This window comes from Pelophylax lessonae, assembly GCF_965119305.1.
Source record: "Pelophylax lessonae genome assembly, chromosome: 4".
Lineage (NCBI taxonomy): Eukaryota > Metazoa > Chordata > Amphibia > Anura > Ranidae > Pelophylax > Pelophylax lessonae.
The window spans coordinates 218089393-218105430 of record NC_138771.1 but is presented as its reverse complement, the minus strand read 5'-3'; positions in this window follow the sequence as shown (position 1 = coordinate 218105430).

Genomic DNA, 16038 nt, shown 5'->3' with positions numbered 1-16038 from the left:
AGCAGGGTGAGAACGCCGAAAGTGCGCACAGACGGCCCGCACTTTCTGCAGCAGCTCTGACATATCGGGGTAGTTTTTAAGGAACCTCTGCCCCACCAAATTCAGCACATGCGCCAGGCAAGGGATGTGCGTCAAACCGGCTAGGCCCAGAGCTGCTATGAGATTTCGCCCGTTATCGCACACCACCAGGCCGGGCTTGAGGCTCGCTGGCAGCAACCACTCATTTGTCTGCTGTTTCATGCTCCTCCACAACTCCTGCGCGGTGTGTGGTTTGTCCCCCAAACAGGCAAGTTTAAAAACTGCCTGCTGTCGTTTACCCCTGGCCGTGCTGAAGTTGGTGGTGAAGGTGTTACGCTGTCCGGATGAGGAGGCGGTAGAGGATGAGGAAGCGGAGTAGGAGGAGTTAGGAACAGGAGGCAAACTGAAACGCCCTGCAATCCTCGGTGGTGGAAGGACATGCGCCAAATTGCTATCCGCCTCAGGCCCATCCGCCACTGCATTTACCCAGTGTGCCGTTAGGGAGATATAACGCCCCTGACCGTGCTTACTGGTCCACGTATCGGTAGTTAGGTGGACCTTGACAGAGATGGCGTTGCGCAGTGCACACCTGATTTTTTCCCCCACTTGGTTGTGCAGGGAAGGGATTGCTTGCCTGGAAAAGTAGTGGCGGCTGGGCACGACGTACTGTGGGACAGCCACCGACATAAGGTTTTTAAAACTGTGCGTCTCCACCAGACGGAATGACAGCATTTCAAAGGCCAATAATTTTGAAATGCTGGCATTCAGGGCCAGGGATCGCGGGTGGGTAGGGGGGTACTTCCTCTTCCTCTCAAGTGTTTGGGAGATGGAAAGCTGAACGCTTCCACGGGACATTGTGGAGATGGTTGGTGACCCAGGTGGTGGTGTTGCTGACAGATCCTCTGTTTGCGGGGTGGCAGGTGCCGGTATCACTACAGATGTGGCTGGAGCGGCCGAGACTGCAGCAGAAGAGGAATCAGGATGAGCCAGAGACGTTTCTTGGTTTTGAAGGTGTCTACTCCACTGCAGCTCATGCTTTGCACTTAGATGCCTGATCATGCAGGTTGTGCTCAGGTTGAGAAGGTTTATGCCTCGCTTCAGGTTCTGATTGCACAGGGTGCAAACCACTCGTGTCCTGTCATCAGCACATTTTCTAAATAACTTCCACGCTAGAGAACTCCTTTGAGCTGACTTTGGTGCGCTTGTTCCCTTGCTGCGTTGGGCAGTAGCGGGCGTAGTGTCTAGGGCACGGGCGCTCCGCTTCTGCACCCTGCTCCCTTTTCTGCTGTGCTGGTGGCTCTGTGCGACCACCGCCTCTTCCTCCAAACTACTCCGGTCACCTGCATGACGTTCATTCCATGTGTGGTCAAGGACCTCATCGTCCTCCACATCATCTTCCACCCAGTCTTCACCCCTGCCCTCCTTGTCGGTCTCCACAATGCTGAACGCCGCAGCAGTTGGCACCTGCGTTTCGTCATCATCGGAGACGTGCTGCGATGGTCCTTGCATGTACTCATCTTGAGAAATGAGTGGTTGGGCATCGCTGCACTCAATCTCTTCCACTTCTGGGGCAGGGCTAGGTGGATGGCCCTGGGAAACCCTGCTGACAGAGTCCTCAAAAAGAAGAAGAGACTGCTGTATGGCTTGGGGCTCAGACTGCTTGCCTGATTTGCAAGGGGGTGAGGTGAAAGACGGTTGGACATCGGCTGCAGGTGCCAACTCTGACCTTTCTGCAGTAGACTGGGTGGGAGACAATGTGAAGGAACTGGAGGCACTGTCAGCAGCAAACCAATCTACTATCGCCTCTCTGTGTTCTGGCCTCATCACTTCTAGAGGCGTATGATGCCCTACCAAATACTGATGCAGGTTCTGTCGCCTACTAACACTTGAGGAAGGTGTTTCACTTGTGCGTGTAGCTGGCACAGATTGACCACGTCCTCTCCTTGCAACAGGAGCTCTACCAGCAGCACCACGACCCAGGCCACGGCCCCTATTTGACGGTCTCCTCATATTTCTGTAATTTATGATCTTGTCCTAGAAAGGTGTTTATTGAATAGCGGAACAAAACAACAACAGTATCGCACGGGTGTATCTGACAGTCAAATATGCAAACTATGCCGCAATTTAATGTTTTTTACCCCAAAAGGGTATATATTGAATAGCGGAATAGGAAAAAGGATAAAAAAACGGTGTATCTCACACGTACAAACACAGACTAGGCCCCGATTAAAATTTTTTGTACCCTAAAGGGAGGATGAGGAAGAGGAGTAGGAGGAGTTTGGAACAGGAGGCAAACTGAAGCGCCCTGCAATCCTTGGCGGTGGAAGGAGATGCGCCAAACAAATTTAAAAGGTGTATTTCACACGTACCGATACAGACTATGCCGTAATTTAATTTTCTTACACTCAAAAAGGGTGTATATTGAATAGCGGAATAGGAAAAATGTTATAATACGGTGTATCTCACACGTACAAACACAGACTAGGCCCCGATTACAATTTTTTGTACCCTAAAGGCAGGATGAGGAAGAGGAGTAGGAGGAGTTGGGAACAGGAGGCAAACTGAAGCGCCCTGCAATCCTCGGCGGTAGAAGGAGATGCGCCAAACAAATTTAAAAAGGTGTATCTCACATGTACCGATACAGACTATCCCGCAATTAAATTTTTTACACTCAAACAGGGTGTATATTGAATAGCGGAATAGGACAAATTTTACAAAACGGTGTATCTCACACGTACAAACACCAACTAGGCCCCGATTACAATTTTTTGTACCCTAAAGGCAGGATGAGGAAGAGGAGTAGGAGGAGTTGGGAACAGGAGGCAAACTGAAGCGCCCTGCAATCCTCAGCGGTAGAAGGAGATGCGCCAAACAAATTTAAAAAGGTGTATCTCACATGTACCGATACAGACTATCCCGCAATTTAATTTTTTACACTCAAACAGGGTGTATATTGAATAGCGGAATAGGACAAATTTTACAAAACGGTGTATCTCACACGTACAAACACAATCTAGGCCCCGATTACAATTTTTTGTACCCTAAAGGCAGGATGAGGAGTAGGAGGAGTTCGGAACAGGCAGGAGGCAGACTGAAGCACCCTCAAATCCTCGGCAGTATGAGATGCGCCCCAAAAATTGGAAAGGTGTATCTCACACGTACCGACACAGACAATCCCGCAATTTAATTGATCCCCAAAGGTTTTTATTGAATAGCGGAATAGGAAATATGATCAAAATAAGTGTATGTATCTCACACGTACAGAAACACACTAGGCCCCAATTACTATTGTTTGTACCCCTAAAAGGCTGGATCAGGAGTAGGAGGAGTTTGGAAAAGGCAGCACCCTCAAATCTTCAGAAGTATGAGATGAACCCCAAAAACTTGGAAAGGTGGATCTCACACGTACCAACACAAACTATCCCGCAATTTAATTGATCCCCAAAGGTTTTTATTGAATAGCGGAATAGGAAATATGATCAAAAAAAGTGTATGTATCTTACACGTACAGAAGCACACTAGGCCCCAATTACTATTGTTTGTACCCCTAAACGGCTGGATGAGGAGTAGGAGGAGTTTGGAACAGGCAGCACCCTCAAATCTTCAGAAGTATGAGATGAACCCCAAAAACTTGGAAAGGTGGATCTCACACGTACCAACACAAACTATCCCGCAATTTTATTGATCCCCAAAGGTTTTTATTGAATAGCGAAATAGGAAATATGATCAAAAAAAGTGTATGTATCTCACACATACAAAACCACACTAGGCCCCAATTACTATTGTTTGTACCCCTAAAAAGCTGAATGAGGAGTAGGAGGAGTATGGAACAGGCAGCACCCTCAAATCTTCAGAAGTATGAGATGAACCCCCAAAACTTGGAAAGGTGGATCTCACACGTACCAACACAAACTATCCTGTAATTTAATTGATCCCCAAAGGTTTTTATTGAATAGCGAAATAGGAAATATGATCAAAAAAAGTGTATGTATCTCACACATACAAAACCACACTAGGCCCCAATTACTATTGTTTGTACCCCTAAAAAGCTGAATGAGGAGTAGGAGGAGTATGGAACAGGCAGCACCCTCAAATCTTCAGAAGTATGAGATGAACCCCCAAAACTTGGAAAGGTGGATCTCACACGTACCAACACAAACTATCCCGTAATTTAATTGATCCCCAAAGGTTTTTATTGAATAGCGGAATAGGAAATATGATCAAAAAAAGTGTATGTATCTCACACGTACAGAAGCACACTAGGCCCCAATTACTATTGTTTGTACCCCTAAAAGGCTGAATGAGGAGTAGGAGGAGTATGGAACAGGCAGCACCCTCAAATCTTCAGAAGTATGAGATGAACCCCAAAAACTTGGAAAGGTGGATCTCACACGTACCAACACAAACTATCCTGCAATTTAATTGATCCCCAAAGGTTTTTATTGAATAGCGGAATAGGAAATATGATCAAAAAAAGTGTATGTATCTCACACGTACAGAAGCACACTAGGCCCCAATTACTGTTGTTTGTACCCCTAAAAGGCTGAATGAGGAGTAGGAGGAGTATGGAACAGGCAGCACCCTCAAATCTTCAGAAGTATGAGATGAACCCCAAAAACTTGGAAAGGTGGATCTCACACGTACCAACACAAACCATCCCGCAATTTAATTGATCCCCAAAGGTTTTTATTGAATAGCGGAATAGGAAATATGATCAAAAAAAGTGTATGTATCTCACACGTACAAAACCACACTAGGCCCCAATTACTATTGTTTGTACCCCTAAAAGGCTGAATCAGGGGTAGGAGGAGTATGGAACAGGCAGCACCCTCAAATCTTCAGAAGTATGAGATGAACCCCAAAAACCCCAAATATCATTCAGCTCTTCTGCAGGCCACAATTTAATTTTTTTTAACCCAAGGCTGTATATTGAATAGTGGAATAGAAAAAAGAGTATGATTTCTGAAACCACTCAATATTAGCACATGTGAACTGAACACAGCAGTGTATGATCAGTCACTCAGCACAGCACAGCTGAAGGAAAAATGCTGCACACAGTGCCTGATAGAAAAATACTTTTCTCCCTCCTCCTCAGTGGGCAAAAAAGATTGTGTTCACTGCACCCCAAAAAGATTGTGTTCACTGCACCCCAAAAAGATTGTGTTCACTGCAGCCCACACACAGCAAAATAGATGTGGACCACTGACACCTGCCTATCTCCTATCCCACACCACACAGCAATATCGATTGTAGTTTGTAGAACACACTGACCCTAAAAATCAGCAGACTCTCTCCCTAAAAGGATTGATAAGATCGTAGATCGTCACTGCAAACCCCACCCCACACAGCAATATCGATTGTAGTTTGTAGAACACATTGTCTGACCCTAAAAATCTGCAGACTCTGTCCCTAAAAGGATTGCTAAGATCGTAGATCGGTCACTGCAAACCCCACCCCACACAGCAATATCGATTGTAGTTTGTAGAACACACTGACCCTAAAAATCAGCAGACTCTCTCCCTAAAAGGATTGATAAAATCGTAGATCGGTCACTGCAAACCCCACCCCACACAGCAAAATCGATTGTAGTTTGTAGAACACACTGACCCTAAAAATCAGCAGACTCTCTCCCTAAAAGGATTGCTAAGATCGTAGATCGGTCACTGCAAACCCCACCCCACACAGCAATATCGATTGTAGTTTGTAGAACACACTGACCCTAAAAATCAGCAGACTCTCTCCCTAAAATGCCTTCAACTCGCCCTGCCTAACACACTCCGACCTGTCCCTCAATTCTATCCGGACACAAATGTTTTTTTTTCCTGTCTGTCCCTAATCAGCAGGCAGCACGTTGATGTGTGCTCTCTCCCTGAACTAAACAGCAGAATGACGCCGCAGCGGCGCTGCCTCGAACTTATAAAGACTTGGTCACATGCTTCAGACGGCCAATCACAGCTACTGATACATTTGTAGGCATGGCTGGGATGGCTTAGGCACACCAGTTAAACGCTTGTTGATTGGCTGTTGAAAGCCCGCCATGAAAAGCGCGCCAAAGCATGCAAAACCCGGAAATAAAACGACCGAATGCGGATTTTTACCCGAATATACAGTAAAGTTTTCGGGTCCGTGTTCGGGTAACAAAAATCCAATTATTCGGTACGAACACGAATAATACAGTCCGTGTTCGCTCAACCCTAGTTATGACAAGTCTGTTCTTCTCAGACATCCTTAAACAGCAGTAACACCAAACTGAAGAGAAAAAAGTAATCTGACTTACTTATTAACATGGATACAATAAAAAGATAATTCACTTGGGATAACTTAGTCAATCGGTTTTCAGTGTACTGTGTTGTAAGTTGTTCTGAGTTGCTGTACTTTAGCACTTTTCATTGCACCTTTTCTTATTCATATTCTTACTGAATAATCAAAAAAAATATATTTTTGGGAGAGAAAAATGTTGTTGGATTGAAAATACTAGTTGTTTATGACTGTCTTTGGTTTCACGTTAGAATCACAGACCCAGAAAGAACATTCTATACATGAGTGCCAGAAAAGTGTGACATTTCTTTTTTTATGTACTAGTTTTCTCCACTACACTTTCCTTTACTATGTTATCATGCATTTTATTGGGCATGTGAAAAACACAGCAATGCAAGAAAATTATGACTATTTTATTTTTACTTTAACATAGACATGGAGGTGAGTATGTATGTTTATCTTTTCAACAATCTCAAACTTCTCTTTTTACCTTAAGTGGATGCCATTTTAACCACTTGACATATACTGCAGCAGGGCGGCCGCACTATCCCAGATCACATACCTAGTAAGTGATCTGACACTTCTGAATCTGGGGAGCACTTGTGCACCGCCGGAGACCCGCTCCCTCTGTGATCACACACAGCAGGAGCCAAGTGGTGGGTACCGAAGACACCCGGCAATTAGAGAGTACTACCTATATAAGAAATGTCAAACGGGGGAGCCTGCAGTAGGCGGCCAGCCTACACAGACTGCAGGAGGATTTTTGTTTTTTTATTTTTTGGGTGAGGCGTACGGTGCCATTGAGGATGAATTTACATGGGGGGACACTGTTTTTTTATTTTTATTTTTTAATAAAGGAATTGTCAAAAACTGTCTCTTTTACACTTTTTTGGTGAATGGGTAGGGGTACTATATACTTTATACTCATTAACATAGTAGGGGGCAGGATCTTGGAACCCCATTGTTAAATATGATAAGCCCTCCCGCCCGCAGACACCTACAACCACCAGCCACAGTTGTGGCAATGAGGCAAAAAAATGGAGTGGGTTGAGGGCATGTGGGTTGAGGGCTGCATGCCCAGGTAAGGGTCTGGCATTAAATTTGGGTGGGACCCCACGCCCTTTTTAAAAAAAATTTGGACGTGGAGTATTCCTTAAAAATGATACCAAACACGAAGGGCCTAATATGGACTGGGTAGGGGGACCCCATGCTGTTTTTTTCTTTATTTTTTTTTAATAGCCAGGTGTTGGCAGTTGCAACCGTGAGTCATTTTAAATGTGATTTGACTAGTTTTTTTTTTTTTTTTTTTTAGAAATGTAACTTTTTTCTACAGCATGTTTTGTGCATGCTACAGGTGCTCCACTTTACAGGCTGATTAAGGGGACCCATCAGGCACTATATTCAAAGGAATTTTTCCATTTTTATTGTTGCACTTTAAACATCATTAAAATCACTGCTCCTAAAATATATATATATATATATATATATATATATATATATATATATATATATATATATATATATATATTTTTTTGCATTGATTCGTGTCCTTTAGGGCAGTACCTGGACCCCCATACCCCTTTTATGGCTAATTACATGCACATAAGCCTTCAAGAGGGGCACTTTGATTTTTCCTGTTCGGCTCCCATAAACTTCAATGGGGTTTGCTGTTTGGGTTAGAACTGTTCGGCCCATCTCTATTAGTACAGTGACAGTGCATATTTTTGAAGCACTGATCACTGTAATATTGTCACTGGTCCCCAAAAATTGTCATAAGTGTCAGTTAGTGTCTGATTTGTCCGCTGCAATATCACAGTCCAGCTATAAGTCGCTGATTGGTGCCATTACTAGTAAAAGAAATAAATAAAAATATCCCATAGTTTGTAAACCCTATAACTTTTGCGTAAACCAATCAATATACGCTTTTTGGGATTTTTTAAATCAAATATATGCAGCAGAATACATATTGGCCAAAATTTATGAAGAAATTAGATTTTTTAAAATTTTTGTTTAAATCTCAGCCCGCTTACTCGTCACATCCTCGTTCAGCCACTTCCTGTCTACATGTGTTCAATCTACCATCATTTTTACATCACTGATCTGGATCAGCCTCCTGACCGTAATAACTGTGGACCATACCTGCAAAATATAAGTCAACTCTATGGCTTGTAGCCTCCTCCAAAAGTGCATGTGACAGGTTGACAATGCTGGAGCACAACTTGGAGGTAGCTGTTGCAGGAAGTGCCGGTACAATCACACATTGTATATGATTTAAAATTACTGAGAGTTGACAGTTTCATTTATCTATTGCAGTGTAAGTACTTAAAAGTATAGCTTGAATTATACCCTGCACATCTTTCTTTGCTTCATCGATGTGATGTCAAGCAAAAACAATACAGGAAAAAAAATCCTAGTGCGACACTGAACAATTCTTCCATTAAAGACATGGACAAAGACAGTTCATCTACTGTATAATACTGGTTCAACTAAGTTACAATGAAGGATAGAATACAATTATTTTCTTTGCATTCTCCTGAAAATTATACATTAATACTGAGCTTCCTACTCAACATGAAAAACATTTATTGTGTGTGGAAGGTGGAAAGTCCTCCAATCTTCTTTGGATTGTGGCTCCCTCAGTAGCTAATATAATACAGTTATATTACAAAGAATTTTATAATTTAGTTCTGTTACTTTATTTGTTGTATAGTAAAGAATAAGTCCTGCTGCATATAAAATAATATGTTTTCAGTCTTGCTGTCAGAGGGGCAGATTGGCTGAAGATGTTTTAAGATGGATCAATGTGATTGAATGTTTTCTGTTCATCGCAGTAAACCTATTTCACAGTTGCATGATGACATTTTGAGAATAAAATTTAAGTTATGCCCTCCCCAACCAGCATATTTTTTTTCTCAATGACTTATGTATGACAAAAGAGAAGAAAATTTATAATGCGAAAACTGTTGCCAAACATAGTTATTATTACAGAAGTTAAAAAATCTGAGCATTTTTTTCACTACACCAATCAGTCTATGCTTGGGCAGATTAATATCACAGAAATTGTATACATGTTTAAAGAAATTATTTGTATAAACCTCCATTTAGATCCCCACTGACATGCATTAAAAATTTATTTTTAAATGCTAATATGTATACATAATTGTGCTTGCAACCCCCTTTTTTTTTATTCAGTTTGATCCAATCTAAAAGTGTCCATCCTTTCTTGTGTGCAAGCCGTAATTTTATGGTATGCTGCACTGAAAACTGCTTATGTTGTTAGAGTAAATTAGATGTAAGTGAATGAAAATTCTTACCTCCTGGTGTTAACTATAGAGACATGCTTGGGATTGTGTTAAAGCAGAATAAAATTGAGCTGTAAGTCAGAAGGCAGGACAGTCATGCAGGAAACCAGTAACTGGCTACACAAAAAGGAAACACCATGTGCAGGTGATTATCTATTTTACCACCATTTTAGATATATGTAAATATAACAGTCTTCAATGAAACCAAACCAGGAGCAAGTCTAAATACAAGAAATTCTGACTTTTTGCTGTCTCTTTTGGCGCGTGCTTGTTCCTGGTATTTTTATCTAGGTATTTTGAAGCTAGACTCAGCCAGTCAAATAGCATTTTTAAAAGAATGCACAAAATCCCCTTTTTATATAGGTGTATATAGCAGAAACCTATGCTTGCGCTAATGAAATAATTAACACCCATATGGCTTCTCTGCTATAACACCTATATGTGTGTATGTGTATAGATGCATATAAGTGTGTGTGTATATATACCCCTATACAGAAGTTCAGATGTTTTGCCTGCCTCCAAAGACCCCCAAAAAATGCCCAAAAAAAACGCCTGCTGCAAAAACACACCTGGGCGTTTTTGTAGCTGGCGTTTTTTTTGGGCATTTTTTGGGCGTCTTTGGAGGCAGGCATAACATCAGAACTTCTGTGTATGGGTATATATAAACACACACACATGTATGTATATATACACATACACATATATAGGTGTGAAAGTAGCAGAACACTATGCTTGCGCTAATGAAATAATTAACACCCATATGGCTTCTCTGCTATAACACCTATATGTGTGTATGTGTATAAATACATATAAGTGTGTGTGTATATATACCCCTATACAGAAGTTCAGATTTTTTGCCTTCCTCCAAAGACCCCAAAAAATGCCCAAAAAAACACACCTGCTGCAAAAACACACCTGGGCGTTTTTGTAGCTGGTGGTTTTTTTGGGCATTTTTTGGGCATCTTTGGAGGCAGGAATAACATCAGAACTTCTGTGTATGGGTATATACACACACACACATGTATGTATATATACACATACACATATATAGGTGTGAAAGTAGCAGAACACTATGCTTGCACTAATGAAATAATTAACACCCATATGGCTTCTCTGCTATAACACCTATATGTGTGTATGTGTATAAATACATATAAGTGTGTGTGTGTATATACCCCTATACAGAAGTTCAGATGTTTTGCCTGCCTCCAAAGACCCCAAAAAAATGCCCAAAAAAACCGCCTGCTGCAAAAACACACCTGGGCGTTTTTGTAGCTGTCGTTTTTTTGGCCATTTTTTGGGCATCTTTGGAGGCAGGCATAACATCAGAACTTCTGTGTATGGGTATATACACACACACACATGTATGTATATATACACATACACATATATAGGTGTGAAAGTAGCAGAACACTATGCTTGCGCTAAGGAAATAATTAACACCCATATGGCTTCTCTGCTATAACACCTATATATGTGTATGTGTATAAATACATATAAGGGTGTGTGTATATATACCCCTATACAGAAGTTCAGATGTTTTGCCTGCCTCCAAAGACCCCAAAAAAATGCCCCAAAAAAACGCCTGCTGCAAAGTCCGAACCAAACTTTCAGGAAATTCGGGTGTTCTGGTCGCACCGAACTTTTCAAAAGTTTTCCCTACCGATAAGCTCACTCGCCTAGCTCATGACAGTGTAGACTACCTCACATTTATAAAAATTAATGAGGCATGGATCTCTGAGGAATTCAACACATGTGACCAGTAGACCATGTTTCATTGAAATTCCTCATCACCGGCCACAAATATCTGCCAGACCGCCATCCACCCACAACAATTCCTGGTCCTTGTCTTTGCTAAATACAGCTGCATAAAAGGCATTTCATGTCCATTGAATGGCTAATTTTTGGGGCCTATACAGGCCGACACTTACTGTTCTGTGTACTGTGAATGCCTAATGTACCTCCAGCCATCAAATTCTACGTTCTTTGCTGTCAGTTCAACCCATGTGAGCTAATTTTTGGAGCCTATACAGGCCGACACTTACTTCTGTATACTGTGAATGCCTACTGTACCTCCAGCCATCAAATACACTACGTTCTTAGCTGTCAGTTAAACCCATGTGGGCTAATTTTTGGGGCCTATACAGGTCGACACTTACTTCAGTATACTGTGTGAATGCCTAATGTACCTTCAGCCACAGAATACTATTTACTTAGCTGTCAGGTAAACCCATGTGGGCTAATTTTTTGGGTCTATACAGGCCGACTCTTACTTCTTTATCCTGTGAACGCCTAATGTACCTCTAGCCATCAAATACTAAGTTCTTTGCTGTCAGTTCAACCCATGTGAGCTAATTTTTGGGGCCTATACAGGCCGACACTTCTGTATACTGTGTGAATGCCTAATGTTCCTCTAGCCATCAAATACTAAGTTCTTTGCTGTCAGTTCAACCCATGTGAGCTAATTTTTGCAGCCTATACAGGCCAACACTTACTTTTGTATACTGTGTGAATGCCTAATGTACCTCTAGCCATCAAATACTATGTTCTTTTCTGTCAGTTAAACCCATGTGAGCTAATATTTGCAGCCTATACAGGCCGACACTTATTTCTGTATACTGTGAACGCCTACTGTACCTCCAGCCGTCAAATACACTACGTTATTTGCTGTCAGTTAAACCCATGTGGGCTAATTTTTGGGGCCTATACAGGCCGACACTTACTTCTGTATACTGTGTCAATGCCTAATGTACCTCTAGCAATCAAACACTAAGTTCTTTGCTGTCAGTTCAACCCATGTGAGCTAATTTTTGAGGCCTATACAGGCCGACACTTCTGTATCCTGTGAACGCCTACTGTACCTCTAGCCATCAAATACTAAGTTCTTTGCTGTCAGTTCAACCCATGTGAGCTAATTTTTGGGGCCTATACAGGCCGACACTTACTTCTGTATACTGTGTGAATGCCTAATGTACTTCCAGCCATCAAATACTAAATTCTTTGCTGTCAGTTCAACCCATGTGAGCTAATTTTTGGGGCCTATACAGGCCGACACTTCTGTATCCTGTGAACGCCTACTGTACCTCTAGCCATCAAATACTACGTTCTTTGCTGTCAGTTAAACCCATGTGGGCTAATTTTTGGGGCCTATACAGGCCGACACCTACTTCTGTATACTGTGTGAACGCCTACTGTACCTCTAGCCATCAAATACTAAGTTCTTTGCTGTCAGTTCAACCCATGTGAGCTAATTTTTGCAGCCTATACAGGCTGACACTTACTTCTGTATACTGTGTGAATGCCTAATGTACCTCTAGCCATCAAATACTATGTTCTTTGCTGTCAGTTAAACCCATGTGAGCTACTTTTTGCAGCCTATACAGGCCGACACTTATTCTGTATACTGTGAACGCCTATTGTACCTCCAGCCGTCAAATACACTATGTTCTTTGCTGTCAGTTAAACCCATGTGGGCTAATTTTTGGGGCCTATACAGGCCGACACTTACTTCTGTATACTGTGTGAATGCCTAATGTACCTCTAGTCATCAAATACTAAGTTCTTTGCTGTCAGTTCAACCCATGTGAGCTAATTTTTGGGGCCTATACAGGCCAACACTTCTGTATCCTGTGAACACCTACTGTACCTCTAGCCATCAAATACTAAGTTCTTTGCTGTCAGTTAAACCCATGGGAGCTAATTTTTGGGGCCTATACAGGCCGACACTTCTGTATCCTGTGAACGCCTACTGTACCTCTAGCCATCAAATACTAAGTTCCTTGCTGTCAATTAAAGCCATGTGAGCTAATTTTTGCAGCCTGTACAGGCCAACACTTACTTCTGTATACTGTGAACGCCTACTGTACCTCCAGCCGTCAAATACACTATGTTCTTCGCTGTCAGTTAAACCCATGTGGACTAATTTTTGGGGCCTATACAGGCCGACACTTACTTCTGTATACAGTGTGAATGCCTAATGTACCTTCAGCCACAGAATACTACTTACTTAGCTGTCAGGTAAACCCATGTGGACTAATTTTTGGGGCCTGTACAGGCCAACACTTACTTTTGTATACTGTGTGAATGCATAATGTACCTCTAGCCATCAAATACTAAGTTCTTTGCTGTAAGTTCAACCCACGTGAGCTAATTTTTGGGGCCTATACAGGCCGACACTTACTTCTGTATACTGTGTGAATGCCTAATGTACCTTCAGCCACAGAATACTACGTACTTAGCTGTCAGGTAAACCCATGTGGGCTATTTTTGGGGCCTATACAGGCCGACACTTACTTTTGTATACTGTGTGAATGCATAATGTACCTCTAGCCATCAAATACTAAGTTCTTTGCTGTCAGTTCAACCCATGTGAGCCACTTTTTGGAGCCTATACAGGCCGACACTTACTTCTGTATACTGTGAATGCCTACTGTACCTGCAGCCATCAAATACTACATTCTTTGCTGTCAGTTAAACCTATGTGAGCTAATTTTTGCAGCCTATACAGGCCGACACTTACTTCTGTATACTGTGTGAATGCCTAATGTACCTCTAGCCATCAAATACTACGTTCTTTGCTGTCAGTTAAACCCATGTGGGCTAATTTTTGGGGCCTATACAGGCCGACACTTACTTCTGTATACTGTGTGAATGCCTAATGTACCTTCAGCCACAGAATACTACGTACTTAGCTGTCAGGTAAACCCATGTGGGCTAATTTTTGGGGCCTATACTGGCCGACACTTCTGTATCCTGTAAATGCCTAATGTACCTTCAGCCATAGAATACTATATTCTTAGCTGTCAGGTAAACCCATGTGGGCTAATTTTTGGGGCCAATACTGGCCGACACTTACTTCTGTATCCTGTGAATGCCTAATGTACCTTCAGTCACAGAATACTACGTTCTTAGCTGTCAGGTAAACACATGTGGGCTAATTTTTGGGGCCTGGAATGGCCGACACATTCTTTATCCTGGGAATGCCTAATTTTTCAGACTGAAAATGAAAAACAATGGGTCTGTAAAGGTTCCGCCAAATTGTGGAAGGGATGCGGACCCATTTTACAGATGTGTGAATGGACCCTATATGTATTAGACAATGTATTTACCGGCTTCTGTCAGTTCTGGCTGATTTATGAAAAAAAATATATATATTTTTTGCTGTAAAAAAAAAAAAAAATGTAGGGCAACTTTTTCAATTGCAATACTTCTGTTATGACATTGTCCATGTGCTGGGACTATTTGTGCACAGCTAGTACGTCTTTTGTGGCTGCAAATATGACCTAAAGGTTTTTAAAGTTCGCCTCCCATTAAAGTCAATGGGGCCCGACGCGAACTCGCGGTTCGCGGACTTTTTAGAAAATTTGCGGCTGACGTTCGCTAACCGCCCCGGCCAATGTTCGTCCACCACTACTGAACAGATCAAATACGTTTGCTAATTGTGAGCGTTAATGCAACCCTACTAAAGTCAATGGCAGTTGAAGTTTAATTCTCCTTATTTTCAAGACCAATAGGCAAGAGATTGTCAAACAAAAGGTAACTGGGAGATGGGCATTGACAAAGGGGAACAATAAACAATTCCTTTAAATACTATACTGTTTGCATAGAAAGTGGATACCCTGATATAGATTTTAAGTGGGACCCCACAGATAAACAAACAAGCAAAGAACAATCGCTATGTATAAAAAATATATATCTCACACTCACCCAAAATTATATGTATATATGTGAAGGTACTGCAACTCATAAAAGTCTAAATACTCAACAGTAAAATATATATAAAACAAGATAAGTGCGCAACCTAAAACCATTTAAAATAGAATGCTAAATGTATAAATGTATTAAATCCATATATACACAAATCACAGTAAAAAGAAAAGTCCAGTTAAGGTGCTCTTATGAAAGTGAAGAGTGATTCACAACAACACTGGTGCTTCATATGGTGCTTTCTCCAACACTAACCACTACACGCCTCTTACCAAAAAGGCTGGATCCCAAATTATAGCGATCTAATGCACTTGTATCAATGTAAACCAGCTGGAGTAATTCACTTCCAGGGCTCTGTGAACGGCAATCCTTGCTGGTGTCAGCTTTAATCAAGTGATTTGTATTGCTCAAATATCCCCAGCCCTTTGGATCATCCTGCCATAGGTACTCTCCAGCATGGGGGGGGGTTTAAGAAGAAGGAGACTTTATAGTGCAGTATGTATAATTAGCATTTATTAAAAAGCAATTATTGCACTTATATGAACAAAAAGGTTAGAAGGCAAAAAACATACAGCCGTGGACCTCGTTTGCAGGCTGATGCATGGTGATGTCACAGACTTTGGCTCCACCCAAAGCGTTTCCCCATACAAGGCATCGACTGGGAATGGAGGCTCTACCCTTTGTATGAAGTAATTTCTTCATTCCTCATTGTAAGTTCCTGCTATTCTTGGCTCAAGACACACATTGTGGTTAG